At 44.3% G+C, this 27484-nt stretch overlaps 1 protein-coding gene across 8 annotated transcripts in view; it reads left to right on the top strand.

The window, feature by feature from the left end:
• TMEM182 (transmembrane protein 182) overlaps nt 1-27484 on the top strand; it is a 395595-nt gene that overhangs the window by 317787 nt on the left and 50324 nt on the right. The window lies entirely within an intron of this gene.

Raw genomic sequence — 27484 nt, 5'->3', positions numbered from 1 at the left:
CGTGCCAAGCAAGGTGCTGAGCCCTGCCATCCAAGAGCCAGCAAAACAGGTGCCCTGACTTCATGGGACTCATGTCCCGTTGGAGGGACTGTGTGATCACAAGCACAGAAATATATCCACCGGCCACCTTGGAGAGAGTCTCAGGAGGACAATGCTGGGGGCTAGTAGGGCAGGACAGCATGGCCAGGTGTGGGCAGCACAGAGCAACCTGAACCTCAGATCCAAAGAACAAGGGGATGGGAAGTGGGAGAACAGAGGAGGAAGAGCATTCCGGGCAGAGGGAACAGCAGGTACGAAGGCCTCAGACAGGAGAAGGAGCTCTGAACTGAGAGCCACCTGACCGGGGGCTGGGCTGGTAGACCTTGTCGAAGGCTTGGACCCCTAGGTTGGGGATCATGGGACGTCACTGCGGGATTTCCGCCAGGGGACGGCGGGATCTGATTTGCATGTGGTGGGAGATCACATGGGCCCCAGTGTGGAGAACAGTTTACAGGGACACAGCTTCTCCGAGCGGCCCCTCCTGATTAGCGGACTCATGATCTGGGTGACTACTGGGGAGCTGACCATGAGGAAAGCTGGTCACTGGGACTGGAGTGCTGGTGCTGCAGGTAGAAGCAGGGGGAACGAGGTAAGACCACCTTGACTTGGCAGAGGATGAAATGAAATAATAGCATCAAGACCTGTGATCTGGCTGGTCTTTGCTCTGATCAATTCCTACTTCAGATCAATTTCTCTGTTCCACTCGTGTGCTGGGTCTCCATCTTCCTCACAGAGAGATGTGCCACGACTCCCCAGTCCACGAAATATAACACGACTTCGTTGGGCAGAAAAGCCCGGAATGAGCTGACTTGTTCTCTTTGTTTATTCCACTTGCTTTGAATATTTGCTCTAAAATTAGGTCTGTGTTTTATTACCCCAGACCTTGCCAGGGTGGTGTGTACTATGCAGCGTACATATCATATTACCCGTGTTAATTCTGCATTGTCCTGAATTCCAAAATACATCTGGTTCCAAGGATGTATGGGCCTGTAGTAATCATCTGAAAATCAGCAAACTGAAATTTTCAGAGTTGCCTGCCCAAGGACTCCCAGTTACCAAGATTTGACCCCGGTTTGCCTAATCCCAGGGCTCAGGCTATTCACCACATTCTTTCCCTCTCTCCCTGACCATTATTCATTCCCTTTCTCTTCTATTTAGAAGAAATAGATCTACTGGCCGAGTGCCATCTCTCTAATGATGGAACATGGATAACAGGGAAGCTAAGGAGAGGTACCCAGGTGGTGGAGGGGAAAGGAGTTTCCTTCCCTTGGCCACTTTTTTCTCTTCTCCTCAGGATCCCAGAGCAGCTTCCTATTAATGTACAGCAAACCCACTCACCTTCTTTTATCACAAACCTCCTTAAAAACCATCTGTTCTGCAAAGTGTTTCAGTTACAATAACCACACATTTCTCAACATCCTCACATTGCATTGCGTTTCATTGTCTCGTGTGTCCTTGTGTGCATTTATACCGTAATCCCCCAAAGGAAAGTTCTTGCTTTGTTCTGTCTGCACGGGTGCACCCACCATGAGCTGCACCTACACCTATGCCCTGTATAAATAATGGATAAGAATCCAAATGCCACCAACAGACGCCTTTTATCTTGGAGGGTTAAGGAGTGGTACTTGTCATATGAAGACGATATCATATAATTCGATGGGGAAACTTTTTTAAAAAAGTGATTATTTATTTAGGTAGGATCTTTCATTAATTTGAAAGTAATTGGCATAATTGGGAACGCTGTTTGGTTTAGGTAGATAAAGAAGCATCAGTAACAGCCCTTCTCAGATGACAGCTCCACACAGCATACAATTGAATTGATTGCTGAAACAAAATCACCATGATCACATCGTTAAATAAAAATAACTGTCACTACCTTCCACGTAGCAAAGAGGGAAATCAATTTTGGGGGCAGAGGTCACAGAGTGGGGAAAATTCATTTTTTATGCTGTAAATATGCAGTTGAGGTTCTGTGCTAGGCCCAAATAATGGACATATAGTGGCTGCCCACAAAAATAAAGAAAATATGGTAAGGTACCAAGCTTCTCTTCTTTCAGAGTTAATTGACCTGAAATAGGGAGGTGTGTTTCAATTTCAGAGACAGAATGGTCTATTTGTGACAATTTGCCTTTCCCCCGCCTCTGTAAGTAGTTTGCTGTCTATGGTTTATGAAGGCCAAGTGTTCAGGCTGATGAGTTTGATTTACTTTAGGGCCATCATCTTACTTCACCACGCCTTTGTTTAAAATCTGATGGGTACAGTGATATGACTCTTTTTTATGATTTTAAATATGACTCCTTTTAGTCAATAAACTATAAAGAGGAATATACAGAATTCTGTTATATGCAATTTGCTCTAGACTGAATGTTTGTGTTCCTCTAAATTCATATGTTGAGATTTGAGCCCCATTATGACGGTGTTGGGAGGTGATTAGGTCATAAGGGCAGAGCCCTCATGAATGGAATTAATGCTCAGAACAATCACTACTCCCTTCCACCGTGAGAAGGTGGTCGTCTACAAACCAGGAAGCAGGTTTTCACCAGAATCTGAATCTGCTGGAGCCTTGATCTTGGACAGAAAGAAGTTTTGTCACTTATAAGTCACCCAGTCTAAACAGGCTAAGATATGACTGATACCACTAATTATTTCCAGGTCAAAGAGTGAATACCAGTACCAAGATTAGCATCCATTTGTGATTAAAAACAAATAAGAGAAGTATCTTATGATATCACTTATATGTGGAATCTAGAAAGAAATGCTACAAAGGAACTTATTTACAAAACAGAAACAGACTCACAGACCTAGAGGACGAACTTTTGGTTACCAGGTGGGAAGGGAGGGAGGAAGGGATAGTTAAAATGGATAACCAAGAAGGACCTACTGTAGAGCACAGGGAACTGTGCTCAGAAGCTAACACGAACATCAATAAGGATGAAAGCACGTGAACTTGGAGGGGCGCAGAGGCCAGGACAAAGGCCTAGCTGGTCAAAACAGAGGCTTGAGATTTGGATGAATATGTAACGTCATGAGTGGCTCAGCTCCTCTTGAAGAAACCATCAAACCATCAGTCAAACAAACAAAAATTAAGAACTAATTGATGTTCTTTCTATTTCAAATAATCTTTAACACTTTGAAGCTTGAATATGCGAAAGACTTTAAAGAGTCATTCAAATGTATTAAAGTAGAATTTGTCCTGTGACCTGTAAAAAACAGTCAGTTGAACTTTGTTTAGTCATAGACTCCTTGGAATATCTGCTATTATATAGATACAACATAGAAAACCATACATGTATAAAATGTGGATAAAATTTCAGTTGCTTTATGGAACCATCTGAAGGCCATGCATGGATCTCAGCTTACACATCCTTGTTCTATATCCAAAATTATTAAGCAACCTTTAAAAAAATCTACTTCTATGCCATTATTACTTTTGGATGAAGTTGGCTGTCTCAGCCTAGGTCCCTAAGCAGAGGCTGAGATTCAGTTTGGAAGGCAGGTGGCTTATTTTGGAAGTGAGTCCAGGGATCAGGGGGCCAAGAGGGTGGGGATTGCATCAGGGAAGGAAGGAAATTGAACTCAAGAATGTCTGACTGAGTTGCACCTCGTCTTTCCAACGGTCTTTTTTTTTTTTTTGCGGTACGCGGGCCTCTCACTGTTGTGGCCTCTCCCGTTGCGGAGCACAGGCTCCGGACGCGCAGGCTCAGCGGCCATGGCTCACGGGCCCAGCCGCTCCGCTGCATGTGGGATCCTCCCGGACCGGGGCACGAACCCGCGTCCCCTGCATCGGCAGGCGGACTCTCAACCACTGCGCCACCAGGGAAGCCTTCCAAGGGTCTTTTGAAATGTCTCAGGATGGTCCGTCTGGAGGATGGAAGGAGGGACAGGTAACTGCTGGCTCCTGTCTCCCATAAGTACAGGGGCTTCGTGGTCCTTAATTCTCCTAGACTCCAGATTGCACACCAGTGACTAGTGAGCAGCTCCCCCAGGCCTTGCGTGAGAAGACCCAGAGCAGCAGGTGAGGTGGTGGTACAGCCTTGGAGTGAGTGCGGGGCACTGAGTGCTGCCTGCTCCAGAGCCAGCAGATCTGCTCGGAAACGATCTCTGCATCAGAACAGAAGGAGGGGCCCAGGGAATCTCCAGTGATGCTCAGGAGATGCCCATCACGTTGGATGGTCCCTCAAAAATGATCTTTTGGGTAGGAGAGGAAAATTCGATTTTCACATGTAGTTACTTTTTATTTATAATTTTTTTAATTGAAGTATAGTCAATTTTTAATGTTGAATTAGTTTCAGGTGTACAGCAAAAAGTATATATATATATATATATATATACTTTTTCAGATTCTTTCCCATTATATTACAAGAAATTGAATATAGTTTCCTGTGCTGTACAGTAGGAACTTGTTGTTACATATGCAGTTACTTTTAATCATCAAGTTAAAACTTCATCAGCAAGTTTATTTTAATCATCAAGTTTAAAGTTCCTTTGAGTCTCATGTTTAATCACGAAAGAAAGCTGCTTTGACTTTTGTGAATACATTGTTCGAAATTGTCACTCTTTCATTTCCTCCGTGAATTGCCTATTCCTAGATCATTTACTTAAACTGTATTGATTTTGTAATAATAAGAATGATAATAGATAATTTGTATTGCATACTTATTTTGTGCCAGGCACTGTGACTCACAATTTATATGGATTTTCTCAATGAATCTTTACAGCAACTCTATAACTCTATAAAGTGAGTAATATGATCCCCCTTTCATAGGTGAGGAAAATGAGGCTTGAAGAGGTTAAGTCATGCACCAAGGGCAGTCCTGGAGACAGGATTCACACTTAGGTTTTTCCAAGATCATAAACGACTATGTTTCACAAAACCTAGTGTCATCAGAGTCACGGTAGGGCTTGTTAAACACAGAACAGCTCCCATCTCCCCCCCTCAGTTTCCTGACTCAGCAGGTCTGTAGTGGAGCCTGAGCATGTAATCTCCAACAAGCTCCCTGAAGATGCTGAGGCTGCTGGCATGAGGACCACACTTTGAGAACCAGTCACTGCTAAGATAACCAAACCCTCCAAGTTACATGCGGCTTCAAAAGAGCAGCTTGAGGTTCTTCCAAACACAACATTTGTTCTTATGTTTTCATCCTCTTTCGTGGAAAGAGGAGGATATTGGAGAAGTTCTTCTGGGATGAACTCTTCCTGGAACACATAGTGATTTTGTTTTGTGGCCCAGCCCCGTGACCACCACCAAGGGCTTGTGCCTATTGGCGGTAGAAACGGTTCAGCTTGCAAGGCATTTTCTTGTTGGAAATCCTAAGAAGCACATCCATCTTACCAAGGATGTTTCAACTCTGCCTACACTATAAATATTTATGAGAGTGAGGTTAGCTGTTTGGTATGCGATACGTATTTTTTGTTAAAGCTTTCCCATTAGAAGACAGTTGCTTGGGAAAGCCTTAGAAACCAATATTGCATTTCACTTCATAAAGATCGTGGAAAACTCAGCCAGAGAATCCACATTCCAATAGCCGATGAGAGGTGAGGACATTTTCCCACAGCCTCCAGTGCTAATGAATTATAGTCGCAAACGCAGCGTGTCTCAGTGCTGTGTTTTTAAGCCATAATTAAGAAAGGAAAGAATTAGTCTGAAGGAAAATTTATGAAAGAAGAGCCCCTGCCAGGGCAGGATGGGAGCAGGGGCTGGCTGATCTGAGAGGAGAAACAGTGCAGGGAAGCACTGTGAAAATCAGCCTTGTAGGCGGGGTCCCGGGATTCTTACCCAGGTGACAAGGGTGTCCAATAGAAGAGTCCACCATGGTTAAGGACAATCTGTAGTCAGCCACACCTGGCTTGTCCAGTAGGAGTTTGTCCATAGGGGGTAAAATGGTTGCTCCATGAGGTAAAGTTCAGGATGTCAGATTCATGTCACGTCCCTGGAATGCTGGTAGATTTCAGAAAGGCAGTCTACACGCAGGTGTCTAGAACATTATGTAGAGCCTTTTCTCCTGAGATGTTAATCTCTTCTTCAAGAGACGTAATAGGGAAAGTGTGAGTCTTAAGAGTCCAACGGACCTAGTTTTCCTCTCAGCTCTGTCTTGGGTGGCCTTGGTGAGCGTGTGTGATGCATGACCTTGCTGGCTCCTGGTGTCCTCATCCTAAGAGGGCACTGACATTGCGGGGTCAACGTGAGGAGTACCTACAGCACGATGCCTGGCATGTAGTGTGTCTCATGACTAGGTCGTGTATACTGAAATGATCCCATACCTAGAACAGGGCCTGGCACGATGGAAAGATGGGTCTGCAATTTTAATATCGATAAAAGCATTTGCTGCCTTCCAGCAGGGCACCCTCGAAGGCAACAGCAGTGAGGGTTTTCCTCCATGTTTCTTGAGGCTCTGTCTGCTCTCTTATATGTGCCCTTAACAAACTCAATCAGGAGTAGAGATAGAGGGAAACAACAGAGGAGGAAGAAAGAACAGGAGGAGAGAGAGGCGGGAAGGGGGGCCTGGGGGCAAAACGGAGGATGGAAATGAGAGCGAGTGGGAGGAGGGCTAATAGAGTGCGGCCGCCCAGCTGTCTCACATCCTGCAGGACCACAGGACTGCTTTCTTCTTGGCTGGCATTGCCAGCCCAGTGGGGCTGCACTAGGTGTTTCCTATGCATCGTTTAATTTAATCTTCACAGCAGTTGAGTAGCAAGTATCAATACAATTTTCATTTCCACTTTAAAGACGGGGGTCTAGGAGAGAAACTGATGAGCTGGAACTGCTCTGCAACGCGGTCTTAACCACTGCTCTCCACCGCCTCTGGTTCTTAACTGACCTTTCACCAAATGCCACCCCTTGGGGGCCCCGTTTCTCCCTCATTCCTCATGCGTTGCCTTATTTACCATAATTATAAGGTGAAGAAAGGACTCGTGTGTGATACAGCAGCTTACTTTTCTTCATTTTGATTAGAAAAATTGGGGGTAAAAGAGAGTCTAAAGAAGAAGATGGCTGAAGGGGAAGGGATGCCATGGGCCCACACCGCTCTCCGTATTTATCTTTGTGATTGTGCTGCCAGAGAATATAGGAGACGAGAGAAATATGGGGCCTTGGAGAGTGAAAAGGGAGATCCTGAAATAATATTTTAAAAAATGGACAAAAAATAAAATAAAAGGCAACTGTAGAGCCGCCATCGCTTCATTAAGATTTTCAACTTGGGCAAGGGCAGCAGTATATGGATTTATTTAAACTCTCAGATAGTTTATAGGTGGGGTTAGCACATTCTGAGATATTCTGTTCCCTTGAGGACCTGTGGTTGAAACTTGGGAGTGCTTAAAAGTCTTCCTTAAGCTGATACGTTCTTTGAGTTGTTTCCATGAAGAAGTTTTAGCCTGCACCTCAGCGTCGTCTCAAGCAATTAGATTTTCATGATTCTAGTACTATTGATCCACATAATTTTAGGCGTGTGGAAGTAACAGTAGGTGAGAAGTGGTGGAATAATTCTTGGATTTGGGCAGTTTTCTCATTCTAATCCCTCTTCCATCAGTGCTCCGCTTTGGATCACCCTGTTCGATTCCTAGAAGGCCAAGGGAAAGAGAGCCTTCAAAGACCCCACACCTTTGCACAGACGTAGGAATGACACAACAAAGTGGCGCATTTCAAGAGTGAATAAGAGCCACTGCTGTGGAGATCTTATTTTCATGAAGGACAATTAATTCAACGTCCTGAACGTCCACCCCAAGCTGCACGTGGCAGTAACCGTTGGGAGACTCCAGGGTAAGCAATGATGTAAATTGCTTGTCATCTGGGGGCAGGTAAACGAACAGAGCATGCATTGGTACTCATTACAGTCAGTTACAAGTCACCAACAAGGCTGGCTGGGAGGGCTGTCACTGCGCTGAATTCCTCACAACGCAGTCTGCTCTACACCTCAGAGCAGAGAACTACAGAATTTAGTCGAATGTACAGGTGTATGTTGAGTTTCTCCCCAGATCCCACTTCTAGACCCTGAGATTCAGTTTGGGGCTGGTGACAGTGTTTCTCAAGGCCCAATAACATCTGTCATTTAAGCATTGGGCCCGCAAGACGATCACTGGAGAACTACTCGTGACGTCCTCTTGGCACTTCTGAGAAAGCCACGGGAGCGTTTCTGTGAGGGAGCTGCAGAAAGTGGCCGGAAACCCAGCCGAGTGTTTGCTTACACAGTTTGCCTTTGATGGGGATCACACAGTGTGGACTTCTCTCTTGTTCTCTCCATCCAGTAATTCCAAACATATTGCAGTTTTAAATTCTGTAGGGGCTGAAGGACTACTCAGGGGATGAAGAGAAGGAAGCGACCATCTTATTTAATTCTCTAAACACTCCTCGGAGCGCTAGGTGCCTCACGTGGAACGAAAGGAAAATTGACTCCTGTTAGGGCCCATCCTTACAGAAAGACACTTGACTTTAGAAAAACTAGATCTCCCCCACCACGGACGTACGTACTTGAATCAGTGTGGGACTTTAGGCACAAATCCCTGGCTTTGTGAAAAGGATAGTTTTTGTACACTTTTGACGATAAGTATTTTTTGGTGCAGTATCTTTCTTGTGAGAATGCCTTAGTCCTAGAAATAAGTTCAGTCTCTTCCTTTTTATTTCCACACAATCTCTCATTCATTCTTCTGGTATTTTTTTTGTGGATCTTCCAGTTGGTGTGTCCTGTTGTCATGTGGACACACTGTAGCGTATGCCGCAACATTGCGTTTTTCTTTTAAAAGACATCAGTTCGTTACTCAGCTGATTCTTTTGGTTTCCACGGGTGTTCCTTTATTGATGTTGTACATTTCCTTATACAAAAGAGGAATAAAATTAAAAACAAACCAAACTGGAAGGACTGATAAGGAAGAACACCCACCGAGTGTTTCGGGTTCTCCTACGTGTTCCGTGATGAAAACACGAAACCTGCTCCTCACTGGGGACCGGTGTTAGGATCCCTCTCCCAGGCCTGGACCTCTAAGGCCCACAGTCCTTTCTAGACCAGACCTTTCCTGTCCTGGAACAGGGAAGCCACCCATTTTGTACTGAAGGCAATGGGACAGGTAGAGCCTTGCTGTTGGGATGTTATTTTCATGACAGAATAAGTTTCGCCAAGCTATGAAGGATCTAAGCATGAACAGAGAATAATATAATGTATATTACAGGACTGGTGCCCTTTGGGCTAGGTTCACAAGAGTTAGCACATACGGGATGGGACACTGAATCATCTTGGAGCAGATTTTCTCCTTTGTATATCGAGGAGTCTCTTCTTTGTCATGTAAATGAAGAAGACTTACTCTTTGCACCAAGGAAAAGAGTAGAAGCTTTCTGGTTTGCTGAAGCCCTTGATATGAAGGGGTTCTGGATAGGAGGTGACACAGCCCAGTGTGGGAGGTTTAATTCCCTGAAACTTGAAGGAAAATGTTCTGTGCTGGTGACAAGACACCAAGGCCTCATGGTTGAGGGGGAAGTGTTCCTCTCAACCATCTTCCACCTACTGTGGGCTGAGGTCTGAAGCCCCTTCGCTCATGACTCATCACTCCTTTTGGGGGGATGGGTGCTGACCATTGTCAGTGGTGCTGAAAGAGCCTCATTCTCAGAGCCCAGTAGCCTCACTGCCACAGTGGGGGCAGCAAAGGCATCTGCTCCACGATGGACCAGTATCCACCAGACTGTACGGGTCCCTGTGTAGCAGGGACAGAGGAGCCGGTATGACCCCTGTCACAGGGGCCAAAGCAGTTGACTAAGTCAGAAAGACTTTCACCTTGGGAATAATTAACTCTGGAGTGTAAGCAATTATTAGCAGACCTCCATGTCTTTTCCCTGATAGTAGCTGTGTTGGGAAACGGGCTGGTTTGACTGCAGAACTTTGACCCTTTGCAACTCCTTAGATCAACAGGTACTGGGGGTCGGGGAGGGAGCAATGAGATTCCAGAAGCAGCTCCACCCACCCAAGCTTTAAATTACCTCTAAAGTGACATGTGACTTCCCTGGTGGTCCAGTAGTTAAGACTCAGCGCTCCACTGCAGGGGGCGTGGGTTTGGTCCCTGGTCAGGGGAAGTTCCCTATGCCACGCAGTGTGGCCAAAATAAATAAAACAGACTGATGGTACCTCTCTTACCTAAATACTTAACAGATTTAAAATACAGGGTTCATGTTCATTTAGGAAGTTCTCGACGCTGAGGCTGATGGACTGGTGTGTGTGTGTTTGCATGTGTGTCCGCTGCAAACACTACTGGAAACCCTCTTGTGTTCCCACATCACTAGACCATCCTGGTTCATCTTACAGAAGTGTCTGTCACAGGTGGGCCCAGGAGGACTGGATTGTGTGCAGAGTCTGTGCTGCAGTGTAGCCGCTGGATGAGTCCCGGAAGTCAAGTGGAGCCCCACAGACTCAAGATACTTTTCTCTCCTGCTCTACCTAAACCCAACCTCCCTGTGTGACATAGTCTCTGAGAATCTGTCTGGTTCTTTGTTCCTTCGTTCTAGACCTGTCCTTTTGTGGAAGCTTGAAGTGTCCTTGATGCGAATGCTTCATGTTCTCATGACTTCCCACTTGCGTTGAAGGATGGGAAAATCCAAAGGACATTCAAGGAGTGAGGGGGTGTTGATTATCTCCATGTAATTGCAGACAAATCTGGTCAGAAGGTGGTCAACCACAGGTCTTCCTTACGGAAAGAGACTAATATTGAGAACGCATTACCAACCGAACCAAGTGAAATCCCCCCTACCTGTCAAGGCAGCACTTTGGAAGCAACGGGGGCGGAGCGGGGAGGTACAAGGAGAACACACCACATGGTTGCTCTTGGCCTTGGTGACACAGAGGATGGGGACTGGAGAACTTAAACATCTCAGCTGATGATTGTGAACATTTGCTCTAAAGGTGGAGAAAGCGCTAGGAATTCCCTTGCTCTAAACTTTTCTCCATAGATTTCTTTGCACATGGAGCATTTCCTCACTTTTAAGGAATTGCATGCCAGAACACCAGGTTTAAGGGAAAAGATAGGTTACAGCAGAAGCGAACTGACATTTAATACATTTATTTCTTTTTGCCTTCTATAGAAGTTAATGGGTGTTAATTAATAGGTATGAAAAAATTCAGCATTGCAGGGTAGGATTATTAAACATTTTGGGGTCCAGTACAGCGTTAACAGCTTCAGTGTAATATACCCTCCGACAAGTAGCGTTTAATTACAGGGATTAGCAAGCAGCGACTGTCGTAGTTAGCTTTAATTTTTCTAGACATGTACCAGCCGAAAAGCCCTGGTACTCATATTTCACAGCAGTGGAGGTGATACCCTGGATGAGTCCAGTGGAGAGGAACACTATAGAAGAATCTCTCTAGTTGGCCACAATCACACCTCCAAGGAGCAGGGTTTCTGCTGTCTTGCAAATCAAATGAAAAGCAAAACAAACTATTTCCTGTTAACTGTGACCAGATTCAAATGTCCTTTAGGTATTAAAGAAGCCAAACATTCTTAATTGTTTATTGATTATGCAAATCATATAAACCTGAGATATCCGAGTTGGGTTAAACAGTTGCTTTTGAAGCTGGGGCATCAGGGCTTCATGGGAGAGGGGTGTGCTGGGCTGCTGCACTGGAAACAGTTTGGATGTGACTTCCCTGCTTGGGAGAATCCGAGGCGGGGAGGGCAGAGGTGGTGCTTTCATTCACCTGAAGGGTGAGGGACCGTCATCAGGGATTTTTTCAAGCAGACTGAGAATAAGCCCTGAGCATTCTATAGAGAAACTTGAGTTTGGCCTGTCTAGCAATGGAGATGCCTGCCAAGTAGTGAGCTGGCAAAGAATAAGAAAGCAGAGGAGGGCGAGGGGAATCTTGAGAGATGATCCTTGGCTACCCAAATGCGTTTTTGGTCGAAGCCTTTGAGCACAGTGTAAGAATACAAAATAAAGTGGGAGGAATATTTTTCAGCTCTTTTGCAATGTAAGAATGCCAGCTTTTAGGGTTGAGGAGAAGGAAAGTATGGGGGGGTGGAAAGGAAGTAAAAATATTCTGAGATTAAAATGTTATCTTTAAATATTGTGCTTCAGCTCCTCAGCGACCAAGGGCTTTCATGCTGGCTGCAAACTCACTAAATCCTGATTTCCTTGTGGTTCAAAGTCATTAACTGTTCCCTGGCACCACTAGGTGGAGATGTAGGTTTACCAAGCGTCCATTCCCTGGCTAAAAATGGCCTGTGATGGCTGTGAAATCCTTAACAAAAATTTAAAGTGTTCAAAATTGATCAATTATGAATCATGTGGGTCAGGAATTCACACTGATCTTTGGGGGGAGGGGGAGGAGGTTTCTAAAAATCCCACGTCAAACAACAATAGCAAGTAACCCTCAGTGTGCAGTTGTGAAGTAGTCCATGCGAATTATTATTTTTTAAGCTGTAAGTTCTGATGCTTAAGACTCTGAGAGAATAATCATGCCGTGTTATAAATTGTCTGCTGCCAAACACACACACATATTTTCCTTTATTCTCACACCAGCTGCTCCATCACGCTATCCGTGGTCAAGAACAAACAAACAAAAAGTACCCCTAAAAAATGCTGAGTTTCCTTTCCAACCTCGCCAGTGGAATGGAGCCAGCGACCGGCGGAGGCAGGGAATTGTGTGCTTGGGTTTAAAGGGTTGTTTCTAAATGTAGGACTTCTTGAGAATCTCATTACCTCACATCTTGATGTGTGAAGTGTGATTCACAGCAGTTTGCTGGAGGCTAGTTAGCTCTTGTCTTCACGGATGATGGTGTCTAATATCCCATTAATCAAACCTCAGTGAAATGAAGCATTTCGGTTTGTTTTGGCTAAGCCTCTTCTCTCTACTTAGCTGACCCCTGTGCTTTTTTTGTCCACTTTTCTATGCCCATTGGTGGATAGCATGGGCTATCAGATGGCTTCCAGAGTAGACAATGGATACCAATCGTTTTCTAGAAAGGCAGGGAGTCATTTATTATTCCTCCTTTCACACATGTCTCTCAGATAAAAATGCTCCTCAAGTTCATTTAATCATTCATTCTCAGTTTCTTCCTCTTCAGTTCTCTCCGTCGCTTTCAGAGAAAGAATACCTCATAGATTTCATCAAAGTTGCCCAAGTAACCCTGCTCCTCAGAGAGCGTGGTTCTTCCACCCGCCAGGATCCCATTTAAAGACCCCATTTTCTCATGAGGTGAAGGAACTCTCCATTAGGGCTGGGGAAGTTCACATACCAACGTGATCCTTGCTACATGACAATCATGCAAAAGCTTCCAGGACAAACAGCAAAACTGAAATATAATAAATGGTTGTAGTAGGGCAAGCATCATACCAAAAGGTATTTACTTTCTATTAAATCTTTTCTCCTTTAATTTTCAACACACTCAAGATTTCTTATATTACTGTGAAAAAGAATCCATGGAGAAAAGTAGGAAACATTTTTAGTGGCCAGGATTTAGGGACCGGGGGGAAAAGGAGGTACAGATTATTAAAACACAGAAACCAGATTGACATCGAAGGCATTGCCTTCCATCTCACCATTAATTCCCAACTGCTGTAGGGTAATATTAACATAACATTACATTTAGTCCTTAAACACGATCCCACAATTAGTACCACACAGAATCAGATAATCATTCACAAACGGTGCTATGGAAAGGGGAAGTCCTGCTTTCTCAGTCACGTGCTTCTTCTAAAAGCATATGTCATCACAGCTCATAGCATCACACTTGTTGGTTATTTTCTTATTCTGGGGCAGGGGAGGAGTCTAGGTCTGGAAGTCATCCCCCACCAAATAGACCTTAAATGAACATTATGAGCAAAGCATCACACCAGGCTGACGGGGGATGCAGGGCTGACCATCACCTGGCCTGAACCTTCAGGAGTCTCATCAGCTCCTCCCAGGGATCATGCTGTGAAAAATGCCAACGGCAGCGCTGGCTGCATGAATATTACCTGTGAGACGGGTCTTCTTTCCTTAGCAAGTGGGATACCTCAGAAGTCACCAGTTTCTGATAGAAGCATAAAGTCCTTTAGGCATAGGGAAAAAACCAAAATTTAGTTTTTATTCATAAGATACAACTTTCTTAGAAACAATGGATGGTTGGTTTGTGCTTACTGTGTGCTAGGTGCTATTAAAGTATTTTACATCCTACAGGAGTCTAATGAGTTGCTGCTATTATTATCCCCATTTTATAGACGAGGAAATTGAGGTGGAGTGCTGATGGGACCTGCCCAAGAAAGCACAGCTCTGAGTGGTGAGGTCGGGGATTCACACCCAGGCAATCAGAGGGCAACATCCTCTATTCTTGCCTACTTTGCTATAACATAGTAACACCTATTTGCTTTTCAAAATCTCATAACTTTTAAACAGAGTTTTCTTAGCTAATTTGGACATATGTGTTATCCTAAAAAGTACCCTCTAGAAGTGCCACTGTTCCCAGAAGAGGTAAAAAGTATTTTCCTCATTTCAAGTTCACTTAGTGCTATTTTTAAAATGTAAAATTAACATTTTTAACATGTCACTAGTTCTCCCAAAGTAATTGTAAAACGTGTATTTTAATTTTCCTGTTGTGGTACCATGATGAGTGCTAGAAATGTGGGCTTACATGCTGAGGGATTATATTGGAAAAAGTAGTTTTTAAAAAATCAGTCTATGGGACTTCCCTGGCGGTCCAGTGATTAGGACTCCGTGCTTCCACTGCAGGGGTCTCGGGCTCCATCCCTGGTCGGGGAGCTAAGATCTCAAAAGCTGCGTGGTATAGCCGAATAAGTACATAAAATAAAATAAAATAAAATAATAAATAAAATAAAGTATCAGTCTACGTTATTCCTTAGTATAAGTAGAAAATAATTAAAATAAATTTTTTTTGGAGGAAAACTTGTTGACTAGTGGAAAGACCTGTTCCAAGCAATGTTCACATGAATATCACACACACACACACACACACACTCAGCGCACACATAAGACCCCTTCTGAGCAGTCATATAATCAGCATAAACTTCTTTGCTCAAGGGAGATAGACATAATTGGAACCATGACTATTAATACAGACTGGTCTGGTTTGAACATAAACGCCAAGTTTTAGTTAGACCGAAACTTAGGACAATCCATATCTAGGAAACAAACCCGAATCAGAACTCATGAGGATCCAGGAGGGAACTCAGTTTCTCCCTCCACATTCTCTGTAGGGAGACCCTGCCTGCCTTTCCTCTGACATTCGTCTAAATGCATCCCCATCAGGGACAGACTGTAAGGAAAAATGGGGTCCTCTCCTCGTCAGGATTCTCCTCCAATATTAAATATTAAGAAAGGTTTCAGGGCACTGGGTCCTGGATGCAATTATGTACTGATGCGCATGTGTTCTGTACGTGTGCACAAACACGCCTTCTGGGAAGCCAGCCACTGGGAAACTAAGCATCACGGAAAGAAACCTCACCTCAAGACCAGAAAGGATTAGGCTGTAGGATGGGGTGAGGAGGAACGTAAATTACAAGCGAGCTTCTCCCTGACCAATTGTTCGGGTTCATCTTCTGAGTGTTTCCGCTCCAGCCAGCCCCCCAATGAAAGGATGGCAGAAAGGCAATCACTGCAGAGAGGGGCTGAAAGGGACCAGGAAGACAGAGCCTGTGTTTGGCGCTAAGGCCCCTTGGCCAGGACCAAGCCGAGGAAAGGGATTCACAGTCTGTCACATTGAGTTCTGATCAATCAGGGGTTCTCAGCAGTCAGATGGTCAGGCTGGCACATCTGGCTGCTGAGAACTTTGGAGGTGAAATACCTTTGCTTCACACTTCCACTTGCAGCTCTCAGAGTCCCTGGTCATCTTCACCAGAGTGTATTCTGTGGACATTTTAGTTGTTGGGAATGTTGATCAAATCAGATGCCGGGGGGGCGGGGGGGAAAGGAAGATGTCCGCCTTGAAGTCTTCTCCATTGACAGAACGCATGTTGGATCAAAATGCAGTGCCATTCATCTCTTGTGGCCCTTTGTTGATCATGTTTGCTGGGAGGATAAGTGAACTCCACGAAAAGACATTTATCTAAATTATCCTCATAAAGTGCCGTCACTGTGTAAAAAGAAAAATGGGAGAGAAGGCCGGTCTGTTCACAGATGCCTTACACTTGGGTTAATTGAGGAAAAGACAAGGACTCCTGGTGTAATCAGTGTTTATATACATATATATATGTAAACTATATATGTATGTATGGATGGATGTAATTGTGTATACATACACGTATGTGTATATTATGTAAACCAGGATCCAAGAGGCTAAAAGTTATCCTTGTGGGAAGCTGTTCAGCGCTTACACTTTTGAAAGCACTCACCCAGATGGAAACTGAGACTTCTCACTGATAGAAAGCCAGTAACCAAATTGTAAACAAATATGGGTAATGTCTGTGAGTCTGTGCGGACAAGCAGATAAGAAGATAAATGTCGAGTTTCTCTTAATTAGCCTTTCTTAATTAAAAACAGCAGCAGTATTGTGATCAAAATGAACTCTGGTGGGAGCGTGGTCACTTGGTCTTCTGGGTATCACTCGAGGAAAATTAGATTTTTTTTCCCCCTCCTAGGATAAATTGTGCATTAAAGAAGGAATAAATGGTGTCCCTTTGGTTTTTATCTGTGTGAGATGCATGTGCCTCTTGCCGTTTTCCGAATGGCATGGGGGCAGACTTAGCCATCATTAGCACCCCAGGATAGATCCAATTCACTAATTACTTATGCTGTCCTGGTTCACTGAGATTTAAGTACCAAGTCAATCCCATTATCTGCAGTCTCCCAAGCTTGCCAGAGCCATCCGTCTTGCATGGAAAAGAAGCACAAGGGTTATCAATTGGACCCCGCAAGACTTGGGATTTTCCGACTTTGGGAGAAGGCAAGATTAGTCCTGACTCGAGTCCAGGCCCCTCTAAGCCACCACTTTGGATGCGATAAAAGTAAACGGTGACAATTATCCGTCACTACGTGAAGAATCGGGAGGGGAAAAGCAGAGTGCAAAGGGAAGGGAGGGGAGAGGAGGAAAAAGGGAGGAGAGATAAAGAACGTGGGGAAGAGAACGAAGCCCGGCTGTGACTCTCGGCCTGTGGTTTCAGGCAGCCCTTCCCATCACCTCCGAGCTACAAATAATTCATGTTACAAACATACGGTCGGAGCTCAGGAATTAAAATATCCCGTAGGTACGAGGCCCCTCTTAGAGGAGGGGGGACGGGGAGGGGCCGCGGGGGGAGGAGAGCCTGGAGGAGACTCTCTATCCTTACTGGATGCTCTGGACGCCCTGGACCGGTTCAGAGTCTAGCGGGCTCCTCCGCCGCCGGCTCCGGGCAAGTGATTGGCACTTGCTCTGCGGCGGGGAGGTCTTGGCAGCTCTCGGCAGGTCGGACCGTGTTCATCTGCACACTTTAGGAAGCAGCAGTGTGGCTACTCATACAAAAAAGAATCTTGTGAGCAGCATGACATCTCTTGGAATGGAATATTTGTCTTTACAAATGATTGCTCCGCTGCCAGCACTTGACAAGGTGCTCGCAAACATGTGTAATTGTTGGAAGTGTAATGATGGTTATTTGCATATTTAATGTTAAAACAGTACCGAAGGAGCAACCCCGACTAAACTTTTTAGGGGAAGATTTGAATATGTTCAGCATCAACCGGGGGTCCCAGGGAGGAGGAGGTGCTCCATGGAGAGCAAGTGCAGTGGTCATTGGCTTAAAGTGCAAGGGCACTGCGGCCTCAGTGTTTGGATTTACCGACACGGTGGCGCTCTCTGGACCCATGAGAAGTGCAAGTTCGCCAACATGGGAAAGATGCTTTCTCTTGGCTTTGATTCAAACATAAACTGCAGAACGCCCTGTATCAGCCTGGTTTTACGTTCGCTGTCTGTGAATCCAAGAACAGTGGCCAGGAAAGTGGGATAAGAGTTCTGATGCTATGAAGAAGGATGCTATAGGCAGAATTCATGACACTTTTTATCCACTGGCGTTATCCACCCATTCCTGTACCCCAAAGAAATCATTCGTGGGGAACAACCTAGCTGAACTGTTAAAATGGCGTTGTATTCAGACTAGTAGGGAGAACATTTTTTTTTCTTAAAATGTAGAAGCCCTTCTAAGATTCTTTTCCAGTTTTCACTTAGATGGGCCGTTGTTCTAGTAACCATTCTTTTTCTCCAGATGTCTACTAAACTTACTGTGGTGACCATTTCACAACATAGACAAATATCAAATCATTATGTGCTACACCTAAAACGAATACAGTGTTATAGGACAATTATGTCAATTAAAAATGCTTTTTCTCATAATATTCCTTAAAAATAAAGACTGTGGTTGACAATCTAGACGAAATTAGAAACACCTCTATTCCCCACTCCCCACCTCCCTCCCGCCAACTTTGACTTTAGTGCATCTCTGCCCTGTGGGTCCATAATGTGTGAAGTTAAATGCTTTGTCTTTCTGCTTTCCATCTGCGACCAAATGCATTTGGGAGGCCCCCAGTGGTTCAAGGTGGCATTTTCCCAAAATAGGATCCAGTGTAGAAAACGTGCCCCCAAATCCAGAACACAGAACATTCCCTGTGCAAATGATGCTCCTTGCACCACATTTCTTAACAGTGACAAAGACCCTGGCCCTGGGAGCCAGGGCGGCCTGCCTGCCTTTCTGAGCCAGACCTAACTAGGCTCTCACAGCAGGCCGACCTGCGCTTACCCACAGACTCGTAAGCATCTTGAACAACTTGAAACTCGGAGATGGTGCTTCGTGCTCCAAATCAGCAGGAAAGGAGGTTTTAGATGCCGGCAATCATCTCAGGGAAAATACACCTCCCTGAAATCAATAGACTAATTTTTGATAATGTAGCCACTTGATCTGGTAATTTGGCCTTTCACCTGTAGTGAACAACTTCGCTGGAGACTTTCTTGAGCTCTTAGATGCCTCTTACTCGGAGGCTATCCTGTTCTTGTCTTTCAAAGGAGGCTGGATAATGAGCTTTTGAGTTTAGTGCTTTCGCTCCTTCCTCTTTCCTCTCCACCCGCCCCCAGCTTCCTCTGGACTCCCCCCAACCCCAGCCCCCAGCCCCCTGACATAACCTACTTGGGAGTGAGCCAAAGCTCATCACCAACAAGGCACAGACGTTGGAGGAGCACCACCATCAACAGGACTCAATTATCATTTTCTAAATCGGCTTTTTAAATATCTGATGGGTGACTAGAGACTGAACGTCTCCATTCCAGACCCCATCCTCCCAGGCACTGCTCTTGGCAGGGCTGAGCAGGACCGGCCATGACCTTGAATGTGTTGCTGACCGTGACACGGTTTACCTGCAGCAGGTGCGGTTGGCATGTTAGCTTGCACACCTGTCAGTCAGATGACTAATCCTTTAGGAAATAAAAAATACTCAGATTTTCCTTCTGAGCATCAAAGAAGTCAGCTGCTCTGTGGTAATGAGAAAGTGGGGCTTACCAAGTCAAGGAAGTACTGACAGTGAACGATTCTATAGTTCCAGACACTCTTCAAATTCATCTTGATTCTCACGACAACCTGATGAGATGGATATTGTAGTTGCAAGCCCCCATTTTACAGATCAGGAAACTGAGGCGTGGAGGGAATAAATGAGGCCAGTGTTCACAGCTCACAGAGGATGAGACTAGGATTCAAACCTGGGCAGGGCAGCAGCACCAGAGCCTAACCATTATGCTACGCTGTCTCTCCGGGTTGTTGGCTACCCTTCCTGCTTTGATGTTAACTTCAGGCATTATATGTGGACACGAAGCCAGTCTCATCTCCCTGAACTGTTTTATGGCAGTATCGTAAGACTCTGCTTGCCGTTTTGTGTATCAGTTTAGAAAGAGACTCATGGGAAGTGCCAGTGACCATCACTGACCCCAGGGATGAGTTCATTGCTCTCCTCCAACACAGAACACAGAAAGCTATGGGATTCATTTTTTTTTTTAATATAATATTAAACCAACCCTTGGGAGACAAAGTTGAATTTTATTCCTTGTTAAATTCTTTGAAGAGCAAAGTAGTTTTAAAAACATGTGACAATAATTAGCAGTATTTCTTTAGGGGTTTGTTGGTTTGACCTTAGCCTTTTAATCTGTCAAACTATGCTAATTGGCCTGACAGACAGAAAGATAAAATGCAGAGGCAGACACACTAGTGGGGAAACAGGGAAAGACAGGAGGGAGTGAGGGACCAAGAAGAACCAAAGGGCATGCAGTCCACTGGTCACTGTGGGTGGCACTCTTCCTGGGTGGCCCCAAAGATTAGAGCTGGACAGAGCCTCAGAAGCAGCTCACTATTTTTATTCTAAGCCCAGCAAAGTGAGCAAGCTCGTTGGAGCATGTTCCAGTAATCTCCTTTTCCTGGGAGCTGAGCAGGAAATAAGGTTATAGTTTAAAAGGTCATGGGTGGGATGGGAAATACATAAAATGTCCTAATTGGAGGTTCCAATGCATGGTGAATGCAGTGCCCGCTGAATGCCATATGTCGTTCTGTAATTTTGGCAGAGACGTTTACGGCTCATCCAAATATCCCTGGACTTCCCAATTTTTCAAGTCTCCCTGTAGTAAGAAGGGTCTGTGTGACCGGCTGAGTGCAGATGACATTTGTCATTCTTGAGTCAAAGCATTTAAGAGCTGGTGTGTGACCTTCCAGCCTTCTCTCTTGCTGAGGAGAATGTAGGGTCTGGAATTCAGATGGTCCAGCTACCAGGTGAGCCATCCTTGACCTTCTGAATTTGTGAGCAACTGGATAGAGCTGACACAATTAGATATATGTACTATGAGCAGGAAATAAACTGTTGCAGCGGTATATCATTGATTTCAGGGTTATTTTGTTACTGCAGCATAACCCAATCTTTTTCTGACTAAAGGCTACAGAACCACATAAGTAACTATTTCTAGTAACTGAATTGCATAGATTTTTTGAGTTCACACATCAGCAACCAACCTATTCAGTTTATTATTATACCTAGACTAGATAGGAAGGATAAAGGGAAATTACTGAATACATTCTTCATTGTAAACATTGTGTGAGATGTTTTAATAAGCCAGGAAAAAGAGGTTAGATGTTAACATTTCATCACTTGTTAAATAAAAGAGGGAAAGGAAACTCAGAGAGGATAAACAACTTACCTAAGTGTATACAGTCACTTTTCTGGAATTTTATATATTTGACCTTAAAATCTGTCTTCTGTTTTATGCCACCTAGCCCTCCTGTAAAGGCAAACTAGAGAATATACAGGTATCTTAGAAGTCAGGGAACAGACAGAATGATCTGCTCACAATTTTATAAGCCACAAATCTATGATTCTGTGTTAAGTCCAGCAAGGTAGCAGTCATAAAGTTTCTCTGTAGGAGAATCTTAAGATTCAAAATTTCTTAATGTGGGATTTCTATTACCTGAGCAGGGATAGTGGAGGTATTTGGAAAAGGACCCCAAAGAACATCTGAGTTCCAAGGACAATGGCAGTAGCAGGGTCCGTACCTATTACATACATCTCCTCCACACCCCCTTGAAATATTATTATTACTGGTTTCTTGGTGAACCTTTAGATTTTCTTGAAGGTCCTATTTTTTTTTTTTACATACTCCACATATGACATCATTATCCCAAATACCTCTTTTTTGTGTTGGACTATGTTTAATATGTAAAGCAAATTAGTCATTAGTCAATTAAAGCATTGCCATTATTTTATTCCTCCCTTCCTCAAAAGTATGGAAATAATTCCACACACACACACATACACACACACACACACACACACACACACACACACACACACACATATATATATATATATCATTCTCACTCACCAAACACACCAAATAACACCCATACACTCACACACCTGTTACACACAAACACACATAACCACATTTGGTGCTGTGAAGGGTCCCACGAATCCTAGGGCCAAACGTATAATGAAAAGTCTTGAGAACCACTGAACTGAGAATTCTGTTTTCTGGATACAGAAATACTGAGACCAGAACATTGGAGGCCGTTAAGGGAGCCTATAATAAGCATGATATGGTATTTAAGTCCATTTACTCGGTAAGGTTTTTTTTTTTTTAAACATCTTTATTGGAGTATAATTGCTTTACAATGGTGTGTTAGTTTCTGCTTTATAACAAAGTGAATCAGTTATACATATGTCTCCATATCTCTTCCCTCTTGCGTCTCCCTCCCTCCCACCCTCTAGGTGGTCACAAAGCACCGAGCTGATCTCCCTGTGCTCTGCAGCTGCTTCCCACTAGCTATCTATTTTACGTTTGGTAGTGTATATATGTCCATGCCACTCTCTCACTTTGTCCCAGCTTACCCTTCCCCCTCCCCGTATCCTCAAGTCCATTCTTTAGTAGGTCTGTGTCTTTATTCCTGTCTTGCCCCTAGGCTCTTCATGACCATTTTTTTTTTGTTTAGATTCCATATATATGTGTTAACATACGGTATTTGTTTTTCTCTTTCTGACTTACCCTGAGAAAACCATAATTCAAAAACAGTCATGTACCAAAATGTTCATTGCAGCTCTATTTACAATAGCCAGGACATGGAAGCAACCTAAGTGTCCATCAACAGATGAATGGATAAAAAAGTTGTGGCACATATATACAATGGAATATTACTCAGCCATAAAAAGAAACGAAATTGAGTTATTTGTACTCAGTAAGTTTTCATTTAGCACCTGCACCAATTCAGGCATTGTGCTGTAATAACCATACAAAGACAGTCCTGACACAGTCTTTGCTCTCATGAAGGGTACACTTGAGTTGGAAAACTGCCATGCATCAACTTTCACTCAATAACCATTTCTTGTCTTATACCACTGCCATGTTTCTCAAGGCAAACTTCTCTTCCACTGTGTCTTCCCCAATCTTCTCCTCTATATACATGACCCATGGGTGATTTATTTTAACTCTTTTGCATATTTCACCACTCTCCCTGTTCTAAGTGTACTGTGACCTACTCTGCTCAGCACTCTCTCCTTCTGGAGTGCTTACCTGGATGGCTGTGCTATCAATGACCACCACCACCACCACCATCATCCTGCACCTGAATTATGTGGTACTCTTTATCTTCCAGGCTTTACATCATTATTTCATACATGTGTGGAAAGTGCTGAAGCCAACATTAAAACCTATGTCGCCTTGACCTCAAAGTCCATTCCTTTCAACAGTGGGCTAAACGTCCTCACCAGGACATCCAAAATTTAATTCCACATTGCATCCAACTCATTCTTCTGATATTGCAGTTCAGTAGAAGCACCATTATCCAGCCAACTGGGAGTCATTCCCTTCCACTACTTGTCATGTCCTGAAGATTCAGACTCCTCAATTGCACTCAACTTTGCCAATTTCCCTCATTTCTATAGACATTCCTCAGGAGATTTCTCCATCAGGCCTTGCCTTTACTGTCTCCTCAAATTCAACATTGACGTTGTTGCCTGAGCGATCTTTCTAAAGACCTGAAGCTAATGTGAGTTTCCCCATCTTAAACTTCCCAGAGACACCTCACAGCTTTCAGGGTAGAAGCCCAGCCTTTGGCAACAGGTCCAGCCCTTCTGCCCCAAGCTCACCCTCTGGCTGAGGTCCTGCTCACAGCTCTCTCCAGGCACTGTCTCTCCCATCTCACTCAAGGGCATTTGCATAGGTCTTTCTGCCATGGGCAGGGGTCTACCATCTCTTCTCAACCTCTCCCCTCTAATCCCATTGAGGCCCTTGGCTCAGGTATCACCTCAGCTTCTCCATCCCCTGCTCCTTCCTCAGGTTTACCTTTAGAATGTTCTTTACAGGGTTACAACAACCCAGTACAAGTAGACAGGGCAGGTGTTATTTTCATTGTCATCTTACAGAAGTGGAAACTGAGTCTTGGGCTGATTAAGGGCCACACACAGGAAACTGGTTGATATAAAAGCAAAATCAAGAGCCTTGGCTTCTAAATCCTAGAAGTGTTTTTCTAGGCAGTTTCTTTCAGTTAGGATTGAAAGTTGATGCCGAATCTGGCCTCTGGACCCCAACACTGAATTAAATCTCGGAGACAGAGTTTTGGGTGCAGTAGAAGAGCTCTATTGCTTTGCCTGGCAAAGGGGGCCACAGTGGGCTAATGCCCTCAAGACTGTGTGTCCCAACTTGGAGCCGGTTGTGAGGAGTTTTACAGTAATGGTTCAAAGAGGGCGTGGTCAGCTCATGGACACTCTTCTGATTGGTTGGTGGTGAGGTAATCAGGAGTCAGCATCATCAACCTCCTGGTTCCAACTGGTCTGGGGTCTCCGTGCTTGTGGGCAGCAGACAGTTAACTTCTCCCACCTGGAGGGGGTTTCAGTATCTGCAGAAGAGCTCAAACATATTGTTATGTGTATCCCTCGAGGAGGAACCAGGACCCTGTTCCATGGCTGCGCTATTGTTTCTCTTGACTGTTCCTCCCTGGGCTCTGCATCCCCTCCCTTCCCTAATTAGCAACTGTTTGAACCTGCCTGTTGGAACTCAGGGAAGGTTATGGAGGCTGAATGAAGCCCATTTCCTGTAATCAAGAAATGGGGGACACAGAAAGACTTTTGTGCCCAGGAGCCCCACAGGGTCCTACTGGGTTTCCAGGGTGCTCTGGGCATTCCCTGGTTTCCTTCAAGAAGGGGGTTGTGCTTCTTTCTGCATCTCCTTAATTGCTCTTGTAGATGGGGCAGCTCTTTTTGCACTTGGCATTCTCTGTTCTGCTTTGTATCTTCCTAGGCAGGCAAGGAGGTGCAGTGTAAGGAGGAAGAATCTTCCATATTCTTGCTGTGTGACTTTGGGGAAGTTACTTCGTGTCTCTGAATTCAGTTCCCAAATCTGCAGTGTGTTTAAACTAGGAGATACCATATGAGCTTGTAGGTCTTGTCTTGCCCTAGCATTCTGTATGGCCACTAAACATAAATTAAGCCCCAGAATGAGTATTCTGGCCAATCCATTGTTTCACAACAGTAGAATGTTGCCTACCCATGTAACCAGCATTTTATTTATTTATTTATTTTTAATTTTTAGCCATGCCCTATGGCATGCAGGATCTTAGTTCCCCAACCAGGGATCGAACCTGTGCCCCCTGCAGTGGAAGCGTGGAGTCTTAACCACTGGACCACCAGGGAAGTCCCTAACCAGCATTTTAAATGCTTAATTTTATCAGTAACCTAACTCTCCTTAATAACTTAAATTGAAACTCCATAAATACTGGGCTTGGATAGGTCTCACCTTTCAATTGCTGAAAGAATGCAGATGTATTGACTGATGGAGATGTGGTCACTGGGGCAGGACCTGAGTTCAAATTCTGCCTTGGCCTCTGATTAGCACCGGGTACCCAGCACATCATCTGCAGGTTGCAGCTAATGGTAGCTGTACACCCTACTTCACATGGTCCATGTCTGAGACAATGGAAGTCAAAGCCTTTTGAAATGTCTTATGCTAATAAAAGGTGTCACTACCATTAATTATTGATCTTTGGTAAGTCCCTTCCTCTGACTGGACCCCAATCCACTCCTTTAAAATAAAGGAATTTAGCTACTTTCCTTTTCAACTTTTCTGAGTATTGGAAATAAATGATGACAATGACAATGTTAGTGACAAGCACATAAACCCTGAGTGCTCACTAAGTGCTCAGGTCTCTGCTGCACACTTTAAAGGGACTGTGGGCTGGTCCTTGGATGGGAGGACTCTCTGTCCTTAGAACACAGACTCCAGAGTAGCTAAGATGGGCAGCGATCAGAAGAGAAGTCATGCTGGCTTTTATGTCTTCCCCCCTGGATTTGCTCATCACGAGGCTCAGAGATAGAACTTAATATTGTGCCCAGTGTCTACCTCTTTGAACTCTGATGCTGACCTTACAAATCCCCTCTACCCACACCAGATGATTCAGCATCCCTCTCACAAGCACAGTGACATCTGTGATTTCCTGATGCCTCTACCTTTCCTCTTTTTGGAAGTCCTAGCTTTCTTCTCCTGGAAATCTCTTAGGGTTCAAGACTGCGACTCCCAGGTCACCTCTTCTCTGAAGCTCTCCCGAAGGAAGCTCCCTCAGGACTGCCAGGGTGTTTGCAGGCTCGTGCCGTGTGATAGCACTGATGGCTACCATTTTGTTTACATGGTTTCCTTTTCTTCTAAGACTGCAATCTCCCCTAAGGCAGAGACTGCATGCCCTTAGCTCTCAAAGGCTCAGCACTTGTGGGTACTGTGTGAAGAGTTTTATGAAATGATGACTCAGATGTTCAGTAAATGTTTTCCACCAGCTTTGCTTTTTCTGTTTTTCTCTAAAATATACTTTATAGTTTTACTCTGCTGTTCCCAGTCTCAACTCATTGCCTCTAGCTGGAATAATGAATATAAATGACTAACAAATAAAAATAAATATGAACATTCAAGTCTGTCTTGTTTCTTATACCCAGAGTCCCAACTAACCATTTAAATATATATTTACAAAACGCTAGAATCTTAACTTGATTTCTTCTGCTAGAGGTCTTAATATTCAGTATATTTCAAGAAATGGAGAATTTCCTATATACTGGCTGGTTTTAGATGGTGTGAAGGATGCAAAGAAAAATGGCACTGCCCTGGAGTAGAAGAGACTTGTACAGAAATCGCTGTGATTCTGGAGAACACGATTAGTGCTGCAGGATGCTTGAAAGCAAATTGTCATGACAGCTCAGAGAGAAGGGGTAGACTGTCTCGTCTGGGGGAAGGCTCTTCCTTGCGAACTATTAAACATTGGTAAAAATCAAAAGCAATAGTCAGGCCAGGCTATACGGAAACAGTAAGCCCTGGCTTTGGCAGACGTAGTGCCCATGTGGGCAGAGGCGTAGACCATGGGACAGGAAGAAGAGAACAGGGCCAGAATATGATGAAACTTGAATGCAGGGACAGGGTTTAGATTTCAATATGAAGCTGATGGAAATTTTTGAGCTGGGGACAGAGGGTAGGGGGACAAAGCACAGATTCTGTGCTTTGGGGTTTTCACCCTGGCACAGCTTACAGGAGTGTTTGAAGAAGAAGAGTCATTGTGGACCGGGAAACTATTGTCATAGTTCAGTCATTATGTTAATTATTCCAGAAATATGATTCAAGTGAGTATATTATTAACTTGTCATGGAGAACATTGGTCCAGTGGATGACAGCGTTCCTAATCCTCTGCTTTAAATATGGTTGTATTATTAGCAACGGCAAGAGTTTGAACTTTTGAAGAAAGGGTCCCTGAATGACAGCGTCCAAAATGGCATACAAGTCATAACCGCACTTGAATTTCCTGAAACACAGTGCCTAGGACTTAAAAAGACCATCTACCCAATTCGACTAGGACTGACATTTTACAACTGATTCTTCCTTTTTGGATTCCTTGTCAGGCCTCGCCCTCATGACCAGGGGTCTCTCTGCCCTCACCCAGCCTTCTGCACACACCCCCTCCCCTGTACACACCCAGTTTTCTTTTGGTGCCAATCCAGAACTGCCATTGCCTTTCCTTCTC

The sequence above is a fragment of the Globicephala melas genome, chromosome 12, assembly GCF_963455315.2.
Source record: "Globicephala melas chromosome 12, mGloMel1.2, whole genome shotgun sequence".
Lineage (NCBI taxonomy): Eukaryota > Metazoa > Chordata > Mammalia > Artiodactyla > Delphinidae > Globicephala > Globicephala melas.
The sequence above is the reverse complement of the archived record's forward strand: the minus strand, read 5'-3'. Positions and strand labels throughout refer to the sequence as shown.